General features: G+C 28.0%; 1 protein-coding gene across 3 annotated transcripts in view; it reads left to right on the top strand.

The window, feature by feature from the left end:
• The first annotated feature begins 1,671 nt into the window (after positions 1-1,671).
• LOC132943808 (facilitated trehalose transporter Tret1-like) overlaps positions 1,672-22,637 on the top strand; it is a 59,425-nt gene continuing 38,459 nt past the window's right edge. Inside the window, exon 1 of one of the 3 annotated variants that reach the window (XM_061012920.1) lies at positions 1,672-1,693. The gene's annotated coding sequence lies outside the window, so the exon portion shown is untranslated. Of the gene's footprint in view, positions 1,694-9,687; positions 9,709-11,049; positions 11,291-22,637 lie in introns of those variants that run through there. The other 2 variants (XM_061012921.1, XM_061012917.1) reach the window with 2 other exon arrangements.

Genomic DNA, 22,637 nt, shown 5'->3' with positions numbered 1-22,637 from the left:
TTCATTTGAAAAATCTATGATCAGTAAAATCCAAATTTAAATAATTTAATATTGTCGTTTTTTTTCACCATTATATTTTTCGATGATTTTTTTTTTGATACTGGTATCAACTTTTGAAAACGAAAACTAACGAAAATCTATATTATGTGTTTTATTTCTGAATATATTTTTTTTAAATTATGATTTATAAATGTATTCAGGTAATTAACGAATATAGTTTTTAATAAATGAGAATTTCAAGTTTAGATAAGAAGAGTGAAGTGGCAAGGGGTATCTCGGGAAATGTATGGTGCACCTCGGCTTATCTATAAACTTCAAATGTTTATTAAAATAATAACTATTCGTTCAGTGTTCAATATTTGTATTATTCATGTGTCAACAGTTTTAGATTATATGAAAATATGAAATTAAAAACCTATATTAGGTGCTTGGGGGGCCATCTGAAAATCAAAAGCTAATACAGTTAATGCTTTTCAAAACTTTAGTGTTTATTGCTGTTATAAAATAATCATCGCGTAGTATATTGTTCATACAATCTATACTTGTGCTAATGACTAATATTATACAAACTATGCACATATAAGGAAACATAAATTACGAGTACGGAGTACATAACATTTTATAGAAATTGTTTTGAAATTGTGTTATCAAATTGAATATACCTTGCGAATGTTTTAAAATAATCAGTGCAGTGCAGTTGGGTATAAATATATATTATATTGTACGGATGTATAAATGAAACTTTTTGATGACGGATGAGATGATTGTCTCGGTGTTAACAACCATTTTTTTTGTATTACATTTAAATTTAAGACTCATGTCTGTACATTGAAATAAATAAATTTAAAAAAGTCTACTACTCTTCCAATAACAATTATAACACTTAAATCATATGCGTTAATTATACTTAACATAATATAGTTTGAAGAAGTATAAAAAAAGGTTATCATAATATACTATAAGTATATTATTCGAAAAGCGATTGCGCAAACTAATACGCAAAAAGTTTATACTGATAATTATTGATAAATTATCGATCGTATAACATTTATCTATTAGCTTAGCTATGTACCGAACTCGTTGTGCTATAACCAAACTCATGATATAATAAGCTGAAGCCGGTAGTTGAACAAGGTAAAATTAAGTGAAATATTGAAATGGTGAGTTGTTAAGATCTTTAATTGTGTTTCGATGTTTTATAGAGTCTCATAGAGACTTTCAGAAGCGTTGAAAGTGCCCATGATGACAATCTTCTCCAAAATAATCAAATAGGGCTATAATCCTCCCATAACTTAACAACGATGACAACGAATTGGACTATTGTACTCACTAATTTTAAAAAAAATTTTTCTTTAATTTAACATGTAATAATCATACCGGTTACCACTACAATATAAATGCGTGGTCGTGATCGATATGTAACGTAAACTTATGTTGTACAGCTTAGTGTTTATTTATTAATATAAAAACATTTGACATTTTACTACATTATAATGTATAAAATATACTTGCACAAAAACACAATAAATATCGGACACACACACACACACACATATTTTAAATATACCTACTATAAGTGTGTTATCTTGTTGTATTAATGATTTTTATTTTCAGTTAATAAAACAGTCTGCTCCCACGGACTGAAAATCGTTTACGACGCCTCTGCCGTCTTCGATGCAGATACAATAACTATGTAAGTTACCATAATTTTAAATATATTATCTCATCCCTTTCCAACGAGCAACACATATACTATATAACAACACAAGTTTCATGAAACCCGACGTTGTTCCCGATGATAATATTGTAGTGTATTTGAAGTCATTTCCCACACTGATATTTATTAAAATGTATTCATAAGTCTCGGATTATAATAATATATTTGTATTTTAAGACAAACCTATACTGTCAGTTTACACAATGTTATATTATATTTAATAATACCGCAATATATTAAATATACATATTATGTTTAGCGGCAATAGCCATTGCTCAACTAATAAAAAAAATAACATAAAAAATATGTTTTCTGTGGTAGTATAATACATATAATAGTAGTCTACGCGTTTTGAATAAAAGACGTTCGGAGTTTAATATATATAGGTATACAACATAATCGCGAAAATCGTCATAATATACGGTACAGGCCTCTTGTCTGCAGAGCGTCGCAGTTATTGTTTATCATAACCAAACGCGGAAACATACAATTGTCAAAATAAATTTTAGTCGTTGTTCGTGATCCGAGAAAAAATAATAAAGTTAGGTCTTACCGGAAAACTAACGTTTTGAGTCTTGAGTGTTAATCAAACCAACTCGATAATTACGTAATATATTATGTATACCACAAGTGAAATTTAGATACTGCACAGTCACCCATAAATGAAACACAACTAATACAACGGACTACACTCTACAGTATAACATAATATTATTATCGTGCGTTATAATATTATATACAGGGTGATTCCCCTAGCATGCTCACCGCCGTTTTTTCTTGTAATAAAGAATTTATTCAAATTCTGATTTAGAAACCTAACCCCGACCAACCTAACCTATAAACCCAATCTCGTAATATTACGTTTAATTATTTCTTAATCCTTTAACCGGGTGACACGTTTTATACAATTCAGTGTGACATACCAGGTATACCGTAAACCGTTTACGAAATTTCTAAAAATTACCAAAAGTCACACATCGGACTATAGACGACTCGACGCTGATGTAACGTCCCAATATCGAACCGTATGGTACCTATATTTATTATATTATTTACTATAGTCTATAATAATAGTTCGGTAGAAATGAAGAATCATCGAGTCGTTAATGTTTTGCTGGCAATCGCTACAACTATCTCTCGCGAAATCTTTATGACGAAAATGTAATGTTTTACATAAATAATAATTATATAGCATTAATATCAAAGGTACAGCCACCATTTTACCCATAACAATCGGACGTTAAAAATATTTACGAATGTGTCATAAAACTTGTCATTAAAGGCCCGAGCATGTATTGCGTACCTATATATATACATTATATATATATATATGCGATATTGCTGTATAACGTGACGTAGGTAAACTATACCATGATATAGATTGGGACCACAGTTGTAAAGACTTGTCCGCACGCTTTTCATGGTAGATCAGCGGTGGAGGGTAAAATATTGGGGTCTGTTTTTTTTTTTTGAACATTTCGTCTCATTTCTATTTACTTGATTATTTCTAAAAATGTGTTTCCCTCATTGTTATTTAGGTCTACTAATCGGGTTCACCTATAGGTATTTCACTATACTTTTGTATGGTGCATAGTCCAAAATATTTAAAATAGATTTTTCTACATCACGCGTGGTTTTAAGTAATGGTTTTGACGAATCCATTATATACCTAGTAATTTGTAATTATATGACTCTACTAGAAATTACACAAAAAAACATCGCAAGTTGCATCCACTTTTTAACCATTTCTGTAACTTAACATCGACTGAAAATAAAACTATATAAAACTATTAATCAAAATTAAGTACTTTTTTTTAAAAATTATTTATTAAAAACATCGATTGAAAATTGTTTTAACAGTTGAAATATTGAATATTTTAATTTACAAGATAAACATTTTTATTTAAAATATATATAAATTATAATATATTGCAAAGTGAAGTTTAAATTATATACATATATTTATATAGCTATAGCTTATAATATTTTCTAATGATAGTATGTGAAATATAATACTTTTTTGTTGAGTGGAGAGTATATTCTGAATGTTAGGATGTTGGAAGATTATAGTTCTGGATCTGTGTGGTTAGTCGAAGTGAGTGCCGATTTAATTTGACTTGTCCCAGGTTTTTGACATAGCTAGAAGGCAGGCGTTGCTGCTAGAGGCAACGAAATTAGATAACTTTTAATTAATTAATCAAGAAAACGCGATAAACTCTATGCGGTTAATTAGTGGGAAGATTTAGCCACCAAGATGTTAACGACAAGAGGTAAATAATGAGCGTAAGTCATGCTTTAAAAGTTAATACTTAATATTTTCCGTACTTACATAATGGAAATCCATAAACATTCAATACATAGATTGGAAAGCAATATAAAGATTGGGAACGTAAAATATAATGTTTTTTTTTGCTTTCATTCAAAATTATAATGAAGAAAAAGATACTTTTTGGTACCGTATAACGATCGCCCCCTTAATCCAAGTTATGATCTTGAATCATATTTTATATTTTGTAAGTTGTTTGTAATAATACATAATATATATATATATATATTATATATACATTAAATGTGGATAAATTTACACAAAACATACCACATAAACACACAGATAATTTTGTTAAAAAATAATAAATTGTTATATTAATTAGGTATCAAAAAACATCTGTTTTATGCAGTGAGTTATCGGGTCGCTTAACGGATACACTATAATGCAACAACCAAACCCAAACATATTTTTATGTTGGTCAGAATATGAATTATTATTTATGAATTATATTTTATGAATATCAATTATCAACAACCAAATGCGATAGATACAGTGTTAATTGGGGGAACGAGTTAACAAAACGCGCACTGGTGGAAACAATTTGTACCTTCCGATTCGGGATGTATAGATATAGTTTTATATTGGTTATTTTTACTTTTTATAATTAATTAATTCTGGTATCGAAACTTTATACGCTTTTATAGCTAACCGTATACGTTGGTAAGTACAATTTCTACTAATATTATCAAATACATTCAAATACACTTCACTTAAAGCAAATTATATGCGAAATGTCGGAAAAATACATACAATCTTCCGACTCGAGTCCCGACTCCAAGTTAGGGGGGGGGACCCGCCTAACCATCAGTACGATAGGCGTCGACAGCGCTCCCAGTGTTAATCTGTCTTCCCATAAAATCGGTTATACTTACGCGTCAAAGTTGGTTACCAAGATTAAAACCATGGTTGAAATATACAGGGTTATTGCATATACATACACCCCTTCTCAATCAAATACTTGATAAAAATAAAAATGGCAGCGTAAAGGGAGCCAATAATAATCAATTATATATTTGCGGGATTTTGAATGTGTTAGTTATTGTCATCGTATTTTTGATGATAAGAAAAATTTATATCAGTGATATCCCTTTACGCAGCCATTTTGTTTCTGATGATAACAATCCGAGACGATATGCAATAACCTGTATACTTCAACCATGTTTAAAACCAAAATGCACATTTGTCGCTCAGTCAGTGGCTTGTAAACGAATCGAATATTATGCATTTAAGTACTTGATATTATATTATGTTATCGTGCATAACTAAAAATTGAAATACAGCGCGTTATGCTCTTATTTTACCGAGGTTTTTCTAGGACTTCCCAAACCTCCCCATATTATATTAAGTAAATGCAATTAATTCTTACTTCTAAATAACAGTCATAGAGGATTATAATATACAACTATTCCTAAAAGGAACCCATCAAAAATCTGGTTGACTTTGAGTATCCTACCTTGATTACATTCTTTAATAATTGAGCAGCACTTGTCGTCAAGTAGGTACTGAACAGGAGGTGATCAAGACTCGTTTCACCATTGCAACACTATAGTACTTTACAGTACCTACGCACTCGCAGGGTAGACGGGAACCTAACAACTACATACCTACCCTTCGTGTATACCTTGCCAGTTAAGTATGATAGGTAGTCGCTCACTCGCTTCCTGAGTAATAGCCCACCCAATATAACTAAATAAAATCAAATATTGTAAATATAAAAGTTTAGGTCGACCCAACTTTATAAATGAATAGTAAATAATACCATAATTTCAATGGCCAATCAAAATACGATAAAATGCTCACTCTACACGACAGACGACGTAGCTCTGAATTCGGTTTTATATATACTATCACAGATATATATAATATCTAGATACTCGACTCTCCATATACAACACCATTATTGAATTGTGATGCCCAACGCCATTTGTCACTTGGGCAATGGTTTACAAATTCTAATCGTTTTGATTGGCAGCGGGCTTGTTTGATATGAAATGTTATTGTTTATTATCATATTACCTTTCTAACGATCAGTAAACATTGTCCAAGTCTGCCAGCGTCATTGATATGAAAAAGTCGGGTATCTAGTAGTTATTATATATATATCTGTGTATACTATCGACCGTGTTATCACTTGTCTGCACGCGCCAAATGAATTATTATGAATTATAATGATTTTTTTAGATTTTTAGTAACGGTATGAACTATTTAGGATAAACCTCTTATGTATAATTTTTTTAATAGCAAAACTGTTTGCAAATTTTGTAAATTTGAAAAAATTTGAGCTTCAAATGCTTATAAAAAAATTGTTCATACATATAAATATTTTTAAATAGCTATAATAACAAGTTATGCGGAAACTTTAATTATACATTTTTTAAACTTTTTGACCTTGCAAAAATTATGGGAATAATCAAAAAACATTTGAAAATGTTATGTCTATAAATAGCTCGAAAAGAGAGCACATATTTAGAAAATTATACCATGTGTAAGAAATGAAAATATTGAATTGTTGTGAATATTTCATGAATCTAAGATAATATTTTGTTTTTAGTCTCACCGAGTCATAGTAAGTACAGTAATGAAATTAAAATATTTAACGGTAGATATATCAATTAAGAAGATAGCGCAGTATTTGTTCTCTCTCTCTGACCCACGTGCAACATGGCAAATTATATAATTTGTATTTTAATGATTATAATTATATTAATTTCTAAAATTAGAGTGAAATGACCTATTATACAATTTAAAGGTAAGATTATTATCCCGGGTATCTCTAGGCGTTTTATTATATTTTAATTTTAAAGCGAGTTAAGAGTATTTTAAAATATACAAACAATTTACAATTTTAAAGTACTCATAACTTGCTTTGAAATTAAAATATAATAAAACGCCAATGATGAAACGCCTTAGATGATAATCTTACCTTTAAATTTTATGATAGGTAATTTCACTCTAATTTCAGAAATTAATATTATTATTGATTATATTATTAAAATCATTATTGTGATTGTAAAATTTGTTATGTTGCGCGTGGGTCAGAGAGTTAAAACAAATACTGCACTAACATCCTATTAATAAAATTAAAATAAATGTTTACAGACTAGGTTTATAGGTCTAAGGTATGGAAGTATAAATGCGGGCGATCATGACGAAAACGTGGTCGTCAGTCTGTGCGATTTGAAATTGCCAAATAATTATCTGCAAAATAATATGTGTAACAATAAATTAAAAATAAAAGTAAAATTAAAAACTCTTTAATATAATTTTAATCGTCGTATGACATAATGATAATATAATAACCGAAATTTTTTTATGGATTTTGAGTGGGAGGGCATCTCTCACATGAGTCATGCCCCCTGTGTCTGGGTAAAACAGTCGAGTGACACACACACATATTAAGTGCATAATCGTTGCTTCGAGTTACTCGTATTAGTCAATAGCTTATAGGAATCATTTCTATACATTTCTATATATCTACAGCGATCTTCTAAGTTATTTTATTACTGTGGCTGTCAAGTGACAACGGAATAATTGGGTAGGGTGTGATTGCCGTGTGAATTCACTGCAATGAGGACAAAAGTTCACCAAACATAGGGCATTTTAGTATAGCCGTGTGCCTATGTATAGAAAGGTATCATCTAATATTAATATAAACTAATAATTTCAAAGAGTATTGATCGAGATAAATACCTTTCAAAGTTTTCAAAAATTAAAAAAAAAATCGAAAAAAATAAAAGATTTATTTTTAAATCGTTGGATAGTAATAACTACTAATAAGTAAGTAATAATACTAATAAGTAATTTTTTTTCTTACGGGTAACCAATTGTTAGAAGAAATAAACAAATATGCGGTTATTGTCCACTCGTGTAAAAAATATAGCGACCAAATATCAAATACAGGTTAGTATTGTTATCCAATCATAATAACAATTTAATTGTATACAACCAGTACCTACAACTATTTATGTATAAAAATAATAAATATTATACAGAACGATTTGTTTAAAGCAGTCATTCTCAAAGTGGGCGATAGCGCCCCCTAATGGGCGTTGGTGGTCTTCAGGGGGGCGGTAAGATGCCCGAAGGAATTTTGGGGCGTTGAGTTAGGTTTAGGGGGCGATACAAAAAATTATATATATAAATATTATAATTATATTATATTAAAAAAAGTCTCATTTATATATTTATACATATATTAATACAAAATGTAATATAGTAAATCTATATTTATTAAAACAAAATACTTTTTCACTTTATAAATTTTATATTTTGAATTCATAACTTTTTTAGCATGATTTTAATAAAAACAATTTTAATGTGAATAATTTTAATTATAAATGTTTCGTTTTAATAAAAATACTTTTAAGTATGAAAAAGTATGCGTTTTAATTGCTGTCATCCAAAAAGCTAATTTAAAATGTATGTTAGAACTCAGAAATTAGATATAGCATATTTATATATTATAAATTGTAATATCTATTTTTAAAAGACATAACAGATGCTAAGTTAATTTTTTTTTTTTTTGGGGGGGGGGGGGGCGCTAGAAAATTTTTGATTCTCAAAGTGGGCGTTGGATGAAATAAGTTTGAGAACCTATGGTTTAAAGGTAAACACTTATTTTCACAAAAAGTAACACCAAACGTTTATGGAAATATTTTTTTTTATATAACTTTGTAGCATAATGTTTATTGTTTCATAATGCCTTCGAGTTATTTAGGAAAAATATATCCAAAAACGTTAATGTTCTTCTAAAAAATGAGTGTTTACATTTGAAAGGACCGCCCTGTATAATAACAACAAAAATATCGCGGCGGAACGTACAGGCTAAATAAAAAATACAAACTGCGTCGCAGACTCCCGCGGCGGGAATAATTGCGTTTTGAAACACGCCACGGGCCAAAAATCCTCGGCTAAGTTTAGCCACGACATTCCGAAAATAAATATGGGATCGAGCTATAGGTACAGTGTACATAGCAATCGTGTACCGTTTGCTTGACATATCGTTGGCGCGTATATAATACTCATACCCGGGTTCTGTTCCACGCGAGTTCCGGTAAAGTCTACAAGTCGTATGTGACACCACGCGTGCTTTCCCGAGCACTGTACGCCTTACTATACTTATATGAGTTACGAAAATCGTAATATAATTTAATCACTGTCGTGTTTTAAACGCCTGCAGTCTTTCCGACTACACTATATTATTACTATCCTTATTATTATCCGATCACAATATTCATATCGAGACTTAACTCATCATTTATCACGGCTGCAGTCGACTCGTGGACGTGTTTATAGAATTTTCGCGCGCCCCCTGGCACACAGCTGCGGTCAATACCGCTAGTAAATGTCAATACATTGATACACTATATACTTACAACATACAGCACGATAGAACTCAGAAGTTCTTCAATTTTTTTTTTACGATAAATTCTAAAACCGACTGCAACTAAAACATTTAGTGGTGGATTTATTTTTGTCTAATCGATATTTTTGACACACTGCTGTCTGCGATCCACGATATATACTTGTCAAAACGGAAAACCGTCTTCATATTATGTGATGGGAAATAGCAAGAAGAAGAAATAAAATCAACTGTGCAGCGTGTCTGAGTCTAAAATTTCACACGAGCAAGAGTATTGAAGAGGGTCACAACAAACTACAGGTAATAAGTGGTTTTTTTTAACGATAATAATCCACCTAAACATTGTATTACGAAAACCATCAATAGTTATAGTTGAACATCTATATTTATCATAATATGTTTAGCATAAGCTATGTTCCCAATGTCGCCATTACGTAAAATGTTTTCACCACTGTGTATTATCAAAATATTAACGTTTGTTTAATGAAATATAATTTTATACATGGTCGTATTCGGTGTCGACAATTTAAACTTGAATCCTGCGGTGGCGGATCTCGAATTTTTTTCATGCGGGGACATAGTATAGCGAAACATATTTTCAATTTCCTTGAACTTGGATTCTTTAAGATTGTTACTATACCTACCCCAAGTTCATACAAATTTTATATGACTACTCATTTGTATTCTCATATAAGTAAGATATCTACGATTTTAAATTTTCACTGTATAAGCATGAAAATCGAACTCTTTAATATTATGAGAATGTTTAGGAAGAAAAACTCACATAGATAAAATTAGAACCTAAGACCAATAAAAATGTTAAGTTGGGTTGTGTACTTGTGTTTTAGTCTTCGATTTTTTTTATGGTAATTATTTTTTTATGTATGTCGTCTGTCGAATAATAGTAAAATATGTAATATATTACCCATAATATTATACGTGTATTATAATATTTATCAATTATTACCATAATAGCGATTACAACTCGACGAACGGCTTTGTGAAGTACCTATAGTTAAACTGATCGCATATTGACTATCTGATCCGTCGTTATTTCGCCGTAAGTATATGTATATACCTATAGCCCATGATAAAAGTAAACGCCGAAATTGCGTCGTTGCGCCGGTCAAGTTTTTGGGTGTCGCAAAGCTCGAAAGTTTTTCGATTTCGTCTCATATCGCGTTATTTTTTTTTCTCGCGTCTCCCCGTCGCGGACCTAAGCCTCGACCTTTAACTACACAACGACATTATACAACATTCGACGCAGGTACTCGAAAATAGTATAATATTATCATCCGATAGCGTGATAATGATAATAATAATAGTGTCTCGAGAGGCGATGGTGCTCATCACCTGCTGCAACGGCGCTTCGCGGCGATGTGAAGGCGTGGTGTACGTGTGCGTATTATACGCGTGCACATTGTGTGCGTGCGTGTGCGCGCGCGTGTGTGTATGCGTCTGTGCGTGTGTGTGTGTGTGTGCGTCTGTGCGTGTGTGTGTGTGTGTGTGTGCGTGTGTGTGTGCGTGTATGTGTGTGTGTGTGTGTTTGCGTGTGTGTGTGTGTGTGTGTGGTGTGTGCGAGTGTGTGTATATTACTCACTGTGCGAACCGCCGCTTGCGGTACAACGCGTTTGTCATTGTCGAGGCTGATGGACGGACAAACCGGTGGCAGTTTATACCGGGCTTTCGACGAAACCGGTTAATCCGACGGATCCGCGTGCAAGTCTCCCGGCACTTTTGAACTTGCCGCTCGTACGCGTCTTGCGTTGTCCACCCGCCGCCGCCGCCGCAGCCGCCGCAGCAACTCCACCGACGTCCCCTATACACCGCGGTGCCGTCCGCATTATCCCCGACGGCCGATCGCCGCGGCGCGTCGTACACGGTAAGCCTATGTTATTGTATCGTAGTTTGTGCGGGTTCGAGTACTATACGTACGAACGAACGAACGGTTATTGTTGTACGGGGCTGGGATTATTTACAATGCTCACTCGTTGTTTTGTAAATCTCGCGGGCCGCGTTTCCAAAATACGTGGTATACAGAAAAAAAAAATAACGATATCACTCTATCCGTTCGATTTTTTTTTTTAAAACTGTCCTTAAATTGTTGTTTAAGTTTAGCAATTGGGAAAAATTGATGAAATTGCAGACGTCCGTTGAGTAGACCGTTATATATTTAGCAGATCTCGTGTTGAATCGGACAATTTGTTGGTATCTATACCCAATCGCAATTCTATACCTTGCATTTATTAATTGTTATTGTTATATTATAATAATCTTTTGTGTATCAATGGCGGTCGCGTTTCTATTTTTTTTTTTTTCGATTTCACTACGGTTGAATTGAACGAACCAAATAGATTCACTAGCTTTATGAATTAAAATATGTAGATATCTTATAAAGCATGTAACAAAACACCCTCGTGCTATTGGCTTCTCTTGGATTTTATTAAAATCAACGTTATATAATATCTATTATAATAATACACCATACACAGCAAACCTACGTGTGAAACAAAACTTGTTTAAAACGGTTTATTAAATTATTGATATTACAATATTTTCTAGCGTCGACTGTCGCGATAAATAAATTATTATAAACATATAGAAATGGTGTTCTGAGAACTTTCAAAGATAACACGTATTAGTTTATACATTTTTACATATTAACTACCTAAACACATAGGTAGGTTTTTGTATTGCACGTATTTTTGGGATTTGTAGAATAGCTATAGATATTACCTAAATGATATGAAGGTAGTGTTAATTTTCAAATAATAAAGCAGAATTTATAAACATACTTTACGCTAATAACCTTTGTCGTTGAAGCGATTTAAAAAATAATAAAAAAAAACCTGAATAATATAATATATATTATTTTGATTGAGACGTACAATTTATTCTATTATAATATGATATATATTTTTCATTTTTCTATGTATATTATAAAAGTTTGAGTAAAACTAATGATTTAAAATTTCAAATGAAACAAGATAAATAACATATTTTTACGATATGTTTTTTATAAACTTCGGTAAATAATAATTTCTATGAATTAAAATATTATAATAAAAATGAAAATGAAAATAAAAATAAATGTTAAGGTATGTACAAAAATATTTTACCTGCAGCGTGGATTTAAAACGGATTATAATTTTGACAACTTATTTTACATTATTAGGTAGGTACCTATTAGAAGTATTACTGAATAAGGTGAAGTTTGTATGACATTCAACTGGCTCAAGAAAATTCTGCCGGCCAAATGGTTTAATTTTCTCAAGTCGTTACTATAATAGACAATAGTCAATCTTAACATAAATTTAATTAATTGTATATAAGTTTACCTATGCTATAACACATTGCTGCATTTATGACGTATAGAATTTTATATATATTTATACATACAAATATAGATTCACGTTATACTCACATTAATGCACATGTTTATATATATATTATGTGTGTGTGTGTGTGTGTGTGTGTGTGTGCAGTATTGGTCATTGGCGGAAGAAATTATATACATTTGTTTTAATATTATGTGAGGAATATTAAACCATATTGGCTCGTATAGGTATGACCTTTAGATGCGTATTGTTATTATTTCCATATTCAACCAATTTGAACGTTTTTATAATGTGGCCAAGAAAAAACCTATTCCAGACATTATTGTCTTTGATTTTACTGTTTTTTAGTACCTATCCTGAAAACGCAGAATTTAAAGCTTTAAAGCTATACAATTTATTGTTATGGCTGCAATATGTTGTATAGTGCGAAGGTTCTTGAAAATCCATTATATATCTACCTACGTCACAATATAATATACCTGAATATATAAGGTCATCCACATTATTATACAAATGTCAATATATCGTATACATAAATATCGTTCATATAACAGAAAATAAAATTTGTATTAAATAATAAAAAAATTTCTCGTCTAAACAGATATTGAAAATTTGATAATAAAATTCAGATAACTAGGTAAAAAGTAAATGACATCGTACATACATTATAATACCTACCTACCTACCTATTAAATGGGTAAATGAGCAATGGGCGTATAAATAAATGATGATTTATAAGGTTTTTGTTGAAACGTTTCCAAAGTGCGTTTACATGTTATACATTATGCGCAATTGTCTTTTTTTTAAATTGGAAAATATCTAACTTCCCACATAAGTACTCAAATATGGTTTTTGTCAATAAAAATACGAAATTAATTTCATATAGTTAAACTGCGGATAAACCTTTATAATATGGATAATATTCACATCATTGTAGTTAAACATATTATATACGTGATTTTAGTAAATTATTTCCAGTAAAGATGGATGAATAATTATACATTAATGTAGGTATCCACTATCTACATAGTATATTATATTGTTTTGTTTTACCAACCCATCACACCATATTTTATAAGACTAATTTTTATTTTACGAAACAAATTCATATTATTTTTTTTTATTTATGTTCAATTTAAAGTTATATCTATATTGTTATGTTTTGCAACCTACAAGTCAAATATTAAATATGCAGGCTATCTAAATAGTTAAATGGCTCCTAAAAAGTTCATTACCATGCAATAATATAATAGTGTCCATAAAATCTATAAAATGTACATTTTTTACCATCGAGTTGGTTCAATATCAAGTTGTAAAAAAAAAACTATGGTTAAGTATGGTGTAATAATGTCCATACATTTTGAGATGATATTTTTAACTATATTTAATTCAATATTATACTTTATTGTGTTTTGAATAAAATATGTAGGGCGAATTAGAAGAACATAATTTTAAAACGTTTTAAAAAAACAAATTTATAATTATTTAAGATATCAGTTATTTATTATATAAATATACACCTACAATTATTAATTATCGTATAATAAATGGGACTGCTGGCCGTATGGGTACATTTTTATAATAATAAATAATAAATAATAGTTATTATAATATTCAATCTCATGTTTGTGCCTTTAGAAGACCAAAAATAAAAAATTATTTATTTAAAGGTACATTTTTATATTTAATCAAGAAAATGTTGTATTAATATTTTTAATAGGTAACGTTTAATAATAATAAAAAAAAAAATTGAAATATTCATATGCATAGCTTGCTAGTCTTATATAATAATCAATTACTAGTATACAATATATAGGCACATATTATAATATACAATATAGGTGATAGGTTTTTAGAATATTGACTACCTATGTGTAAAAAAAATGTAATACAATATTGCCTCTTTATCATTATCACTTAAAAATATTTAACTTTATTATATTATATAGTGATATTTTAACGTCCATGATGTTTATACAGAGTGATTATTTTAACAGTAAATACTCATTAATAAAAGCATCAGCATTTTTGACGGTATTTTTTTACATCATTTGAAGTCATAACAAACCCATTTTTACTATTTATACTATTAGATTTTTTTAAGTTTTTACTTTTTTTAATCACAGCAAGCATTTTAGATTCTGAGCTGTGCAATAAACGTATTAATATTACAATTACGTCACCATTTGGAGCAGTAAAAATGTTTCAATCATCATATTTTAAGGTGGATTCTAATAGAAAATTGTATTGTTTTTTTATGGATTTATGTTGAGAACATATTTATTTATCAAGTCAATTTTCTTGAAAATGTAATATATGGCTGCGATTTTTATTTATTGGAATTTAAAAAAAAAATTATGCCTACATGATTTAAGTTTTATCATTTCAAGTAATTCGGTAATAATGTATTTATATTATATTACATTTTACAGTTATTATTATTTATCTTAAAAAATTTCAAAATGTGTTTTCCTTATGACGGAAGTATTTTATTAATTCCCAAATGAAACATTCTTTCAAATTGAATTATTTTATTGTTGTTTTAATATTGAAAATATTCTATTTTTAATTTTGATTTTAATTGCTTTAATTCCGTTGTATATGGTTTCCTATTTATAGAAAATATTTAGCAAAGGATATGAAAATATTTTTTTTAGATAATATTTATTTACATTTTATATGCTGCCAAGATTTTTTATTGAAATAATTTACAATTTAAATAATATTATTATTATTAGTAAATTTAAAAGTACAACCTGGTCCCCGCTGAGTTTATCTCCAACCATACCTTCCTAGTGACTTAATTCAATTTTACGAAATATTTCACTACAATATTAAGTAGGTATTAAAGTACCTATCCCAAAAAAAAAGAATAATATTGAGCTAGAGAAAATAATAATCATAATAACAATAATAAACCATCTATTATACATACAGTTATAATACTTGCATAATTCATATTTCGAAAAAATAATCGGAACATTATAGTTGTTGACGTGTGTACTTATACATATACCTTAATATAGTTCATCATAATATATGCAACTGTAAATTAAACATAACTTTTTATATTGTAGCTTACACCTTAGCTGTGAATCGTTAGTTATAAATTAGTATAATAAATAATGAGTATACTATGATTAATGTGGTTTGTTTTTAATTTTTTTTTTTTCTAGAAAGGAATGATTTGTTTAATAAATGATTACATATTTATTATGCTTATATCATTTAAACCCAACATTAAATCGAAATCATTTTGGTTAGGTGGTTTTTCATTATAAAAATGTAAACTATATTTTATTCTAAAAATATTAGTGCAGACTCATCGACTCTGCTTAGAATATAATATACCTAATTGTATTGATTGTAAGTAGGTATATAAGGTATTATTTAAAAATAATATTTTGTTATTCCAATAGAAATAAATAATAACATTTTTTTAAATAAATTTATCGTTTAAATATCTTCATAATGAATTGTAAAACAATGTTTTACATATTTAAAAAAAAATATGATGTACTTAATACATACAATATAAACATAATAAATTTGTGTATATAGCTAATACTAACATAATAAATTACCGTGACATTTGCTTTTAAATTGATGATAATTTAAACAATATACTGTCCATTTTTATGTTATATGCAGGGACACATTTTTATTATAAAATAATAACATGTATCGATAGGTATATCTATTTTACATTAAGAGAGAATACGCCTGTAATCCAATTTTTAGTTAAAGGTAATCCACCAGGTACCTATAGTGGAATGTTCTTAAATATATATTATAATAAAAGTAACTTAAAATCGTAAACGAATATACATATCTCATAGGGATAGGACTCTGTTATTATTTGTCTTTAAATGTAAAACTTTAAAATAATAACTTAAAAGTAATTATATAAATTGTATACTAATATAAACTACATAAAAACAAAGAAACAAGATATACTTATATTTTTTATACATTTAAATGTATTATTTTTGTGTGATAATTCTATAATAATATTGTGCTGATCAAAATGAGCTGATTACTTATATATTTATATTTTTTCTCTCTAAGTGTATTTTTTTTTTATTAAATTTAAGATGGATTATATTTTATATTAACAATTTAAAAACGTTGGTAGGTAAATTAAACTTCAATTTAAAATTTAAGAATAATACACTAGATTGGATTTTTTTTATTTAGGGTTTTGACTTGTAGCTATTAATTATTAATTCATTATCTAGTATGTATAAGTATAACTATTCTTATATGTATTATAATAACAATAATAACAACAGTATTAATTAGATATCTTAAGATTGATAGCTGTTGAACACTTAAACAGAAAGTTATATCTAGCTTTATCCTTTTACAATTTGTTACTTTATTGATTATTATAATTTATGGCATTCGTACTTAACTAAAAATAATTAATCATTTTTTTTCTATGCAGGTCCATACATTATTAGTAAATTGAACTTATACCTACATTATAATATTATGGTAAAAACGACGAAGGTATATTTAAGATTGGGCTTAACAACCTTTTATATTCAAATTTCAAATGAAACTATATTATTAATTATTATAATTCACATTATTGTATATTATCAATATTTTTACGTTATCATTTCTATAAGTTCTATTTTGTTTATATACATTATATATTTGGAACCACAACTAAATGTTTAGATAAATAATATACAATAACAAAAAATAAGTAGGCACACACTACAAACCATCATTTGCTGAACTCGTGAAAATTTAGTTTAGAAAATTAATTGGACATTGGTTTGTATTAATTTGATAACAATATACCTAATATTGCCTCATACAATGCTTGTAATAGGTACTACGTTTTACTTTTGTAAATTGAGTATTGACTACTAAAGTGTATATGATTGGATTGAAACAATTTTTCTTAATAATATTAAAATAAAAATGAATTCTTTAATAATATAAATGTCTGCAGCCGGTCGAAAATAATAACATAAAAATGTTACACCAGGAAGGATTTGTGAAATAAATAAATAAGTAATAAACGATAGCTCAGTGTTACTATTTAAATTATATTATATCAGAATCATTCAATGTAACAGCTATTAATTATTTACTTATCAACTTACAAAGAGAAATGGGCGATTGTAAATTCCGTCGATCCTTTTTTGTATATAATTTCCACCGGTACGATTTTTGTGCCTGTGAAAAACATGTAAGTTCCTCATGTACACTAATGTTTGACTTGTAAATTAAACGTTAACTCCGCTGATTTTATTTTATTATACCAACTTAATTTTTAATTTTTAAGTTAAAACTAAATTTGATTATAAAATCACACGCATTTTCTTTCCAAATTTAAAGCTAAAATCAAGTATAATAATTATATAATTTACCTTGTATAATTGTATAATATTATATTAATAAGATTTAAAATAGAATAAAGATTAAGGTCAAATTATAGTTATTAACAAGTGAACACTTTATATTATATACTATTTCAATTTTAAATTAATTAACTGCCGGTGTTAAATCGTAATAGATAATTTATTATTATTCTTTAAATGTATTATTTATAATTTAGTAATGTATATAATGTATTTATCATTTTTTATACATATAAATTATATATACTTTTTGATAATATAAATTAAGCTGTTTGTCGATTGAGGCCCAAAACAGGGTGTTAATTTAATTTTTCAATGAATATAAACTCATTTAGTGCAAGATGTCCTAATTGATCAATTAGTATGATCGTGGGAAATTAAACCGGCAATGTATTCTTATTAAAATATTTAATTAGCGTATATAAATAAATACATTCGATAACACTTACCTACCAAAAAAGTTTTTATATGACGTACCTGCATTTGACATTTATCCTAGAAAAAATAGTCATTAGATTATGGTAATTATAATCAAAATACAACTTAAATTATACTAATATAGTAATATCACCCAAGATAAACCAACTACTTACGGCGACTATGTACTTATATATACAGACACACAATTATAATATATATATACAGTTCAAAAAGAATTTTTTATAATTAATTTAATATAATCGACATAATAAAAAAATTGTCCGTTATTCAAATATTTGTTTTTAATTTAATACCAAACGTATTTGAAGTTGTTATTTATAAGTTTAAATTTGTTTAATTCGATGTATCGGTAATAATGTATTTATGTGATACTATACCTAAAACCTACCAATAATCTTATTTCATTCATTAGGTGTGTTATAAACCCTCTTTAAATAAAACCGTCATCGAGTCATACCACATAATGAATACTTAAGAATGTTTAGTAAAGTTATGTTAATCAATGTCCATGGATAATATAGGTGTATTATGCATAATATAGGTTTGGGTAGGTACCTAATACTGTTATAAAAATCATAATTCATAACTATACTATTATAGTCATGAAGTAGACAATAGCTTACCGAAAAGTTTCTTATATTTTTTTATAAGCGTTCGTAGTTAAAATTTTTACTATAATACATTGGATATTCTTCCATCGAAAGATTTTCTTATTTTGTTTTACTTCATAAACGAATAACCGTATTAGCATTTTCTATATATGGTAACATTTTCAAAATATTTTGACTCTTGACTTTTGAACTATTTATAAACATTTGTAATTTTAAATTTGTTTAGTTTTTTTTCTATTAATATGGATAATATAATGCAAATTTAATATAATAATGTTCAGCATATAATGGTTTCTCAAATAGCAGTTCAAAAACATTAAAGATACTAATACCCATTTTTTTTGTAAAAATTTAAAGTTCAAATTTTACAAAATTCATCAAAATCATGAAAATTTAAAAATTATTTTGTAGTTAAAAATGTATAAAATTTTCAATTTTATAGCTAAGGATTGAATATTTAAAATAATGTTTCTCATAAGTAGTTCGTATACTGTACCAAAAATTATATAAACACAGTTATTATTTTTTATACATATAAGCACAATTATTTTATATCATTGAATTCAAATTATTTAACACATCCATTACAGTGACCCACACGACACAATATATAGTTCAGCAGAGTGGTGTATACTCCACTTGCCCACTTGCCAACCTTTTTTAAAAAAAAAAATTCCATACAGTTTGTGTATTGTCATTCGTCGTACAGCAGCTGATGTTTCCTTTTTTCGACACATGTGAGCAGTATAGACTATACAACTGCGCAGTTAATTCTAAACTATTCAATGGATTCCATCTGGAGGGACGAAAACGAGTAGGAAGTTAGGTGTATGGTTTCCCGAATTCCCGTACTGAAAATCTCACCCTTATTTAACAAAACCTACGCCCAAAAAAAAATATATAAACAAATCATCCTTAAATCTATTTAATATATTATATATATATACCTATAATATAGGATAACTGTATTAGTTAATACTCAGAGGAGACGTTCGTGTATTTAGTATAATATATACAGTTATCCCATTATATACGCATTTAAAATGTTGATGGATTTTAGATTCTAAGCGGATCGATGAATGTATTAGTTTTACAATGATGGGTGTTTTTTTCAAAAATTTTTTTTTACTTTTTTATTTGTGTCTGTTATCACTTTTTAGGACAGTAAAAATACTTAGATTTTATTCAACAGCATCTTTGAGGAGGTCAAAAGTAAAAAATGTCCAGTTGTTTAAAAAGTGCCGGAAAAAAACAAAACAAATTAAGGAAAACGGGAATTTTAACACAAAATCGTTTTTGGTTTTTTGGTGTAACTCTAATACAAATGACATAATGACATACAATTTTCACTGAATGTGTTTATATTAGTATTTTCTTCACACAACAAAATATTTTGAGTTGTTCTGAGCTGTTTACAAATAAAATATTTTAGATGTAAAATTTTATTCGTTGAGTCAAAAAGCTTGAAAATTGAATACAAGACTTCTAATATATTTTTACAATGGCAGTTGAAAAATATTAAAAATACATAGTCACAGTCCTTTTTTTTAAGCATTTAAAGTTCAATTTTTAACATTTATCAAATTTAAAATTGAAAAATTATTTTGTAGTTAAAAATGTATAAAATGTTCAACTTTTATAGCTAAGTATTGAACATTTATTACAAGGTTCCACATAAGTAAATTATTTTGTAACCAAAAAAATATAGAAAAAATAAAAACAAATTTTTTTTTATAGTTATTTTATGTTCAATTTTGGACGAAATTAGATATTCAAACGAAGAAGAACAATTTTAGTTTTGTGTTATATTTTTAAAATATTTGTGGGTACTTAAAACTTTTAAAGTATATTGTTATATAGATAGAAATAATATAATTCAACTTGCTGGCTATCGAATTAATAATAATAATATAAATATAATATAAAATATCTTTGGTGATGACCTAACCGTCTCCGCTTAGAATCCTTTTCTGTATACAATAATATTATATAATTTAATTGTATAATTAAAATGTAATACCGTCCATTAGAGTGTTATACTTGTAACCGACTGTACAGCAGAGTGACATTCACTTAGCCACTTTTTTAATCATGAAGTTATTAAAAACTTAGCAATGATTTTGTATACGGTTCTATAACTTGTGTATTACTTACTCGTCCCTGATACCATGACTCAAGTAACTAAATATGATTAAATAATTATTGAAACCTAAAATATACGATTTTTATTTTAAACCATACCAAAAAAAATCTGTTATTTTTTTATAACATGCTAAATAATGTATATTTTTTAAACTTATATCCAACCAGAGTTGTCAGTGTCTTTATTTGTGATGTGGTATTTCTTAATTCATGTAATATACGCGATAATATACTGTATGCGTCGTTAGAATTTCCTTACTTCTCCCTATGTAACAATAACTAAGGTTTCAATAAAGTCGTTTTCGACATAGTTCTCAGAAAATTCCAAAAATGACCTCTGTATAATATCTTACCATTGTATATTCGTATCTCTGTACATTTCTTATATATTTACAAATATATGTCTCTACTCTCTTCACATGCATTCAAGAGAATTCTAGCTTATATAGGTACATCCAAAATACTGATCATGCAGACATACACATAACAAAGAAAAAGAAAAAACGCATCTACCAATAGAATCCGCTCAGAATCGAACATAATACAAAGATTATTATATGGATAATGGATATAATATAGTAAAAAAACAAAATATGTACAAAATGAATTGTATAGTTATTATTTTACCATTACTATAAAATCAGACACAATGTTAATGACTCGCCGCTGAGTATTTAAAAAAGTTAATTAAAATTCCTTACATTTATAAATAGCTTACAACAGTTAACAAATTCAATTCAATCTATGCAAATACAAAGGTGTAAATAATAACGTATGCATTGTTTTTATATAACCGTATTTTTTTAGTTTGTAAAAATTATTCTTATATTTTTCAAGGCACCCGTGAAAATAAAAACTTAAACATTCATTTATGCACAACGTTTTTTTGAAATTTTTCTAGAGCAATGCGATTTATTGTTCTATATACACAATAGTATACATAAATTGTAATAATATAAACTCTAATAAACCAAACAGTGATTATCATCGTTTATTACCAAGCAGTGTCATCATTTTCAAATTAATATACAGTAGGTGGAATTAAAACGATCACCTAAGGACTTCTACGTATATTATATACCTAATAATGCGCTCGGAAACCATTTCTTCACAACACCGTGATGAATCACCTATGTCGAGTTCATTAATCCAGTAATTACTGCGTTTGAACCCGTTTTAAATTCAACGTAGGTATAATGAGCGAATGGTGCAGCGCCGGATTTGACTTATTAATAATATTTCTGATGGTCGTCAGTAGGTTTTACTTACGATTTTTTTAACGTTTGTTAAGAAAATGACAATTATTTTCGAAAAGACCT

This window comes from Metopolophium dirhodum, chromosome 4 (assembly GCF_019925205.1).
Source record: "Metopolophium dirhodum isolate CAU chromosome 4, ASM1992520v1, whole genome shotgun sequence".
Taxonomy (NCBI): Eukaryota; Metazoa; Arthropoda; class Insecta; order Hemiptera; family Aphididae; genus Metopolophium; species Metopolophium dirhodum.
Note: the sequence above shows the minus strand (reverse complement) of the source record. Positions and strands in the feature narration are given on the sequence as shown.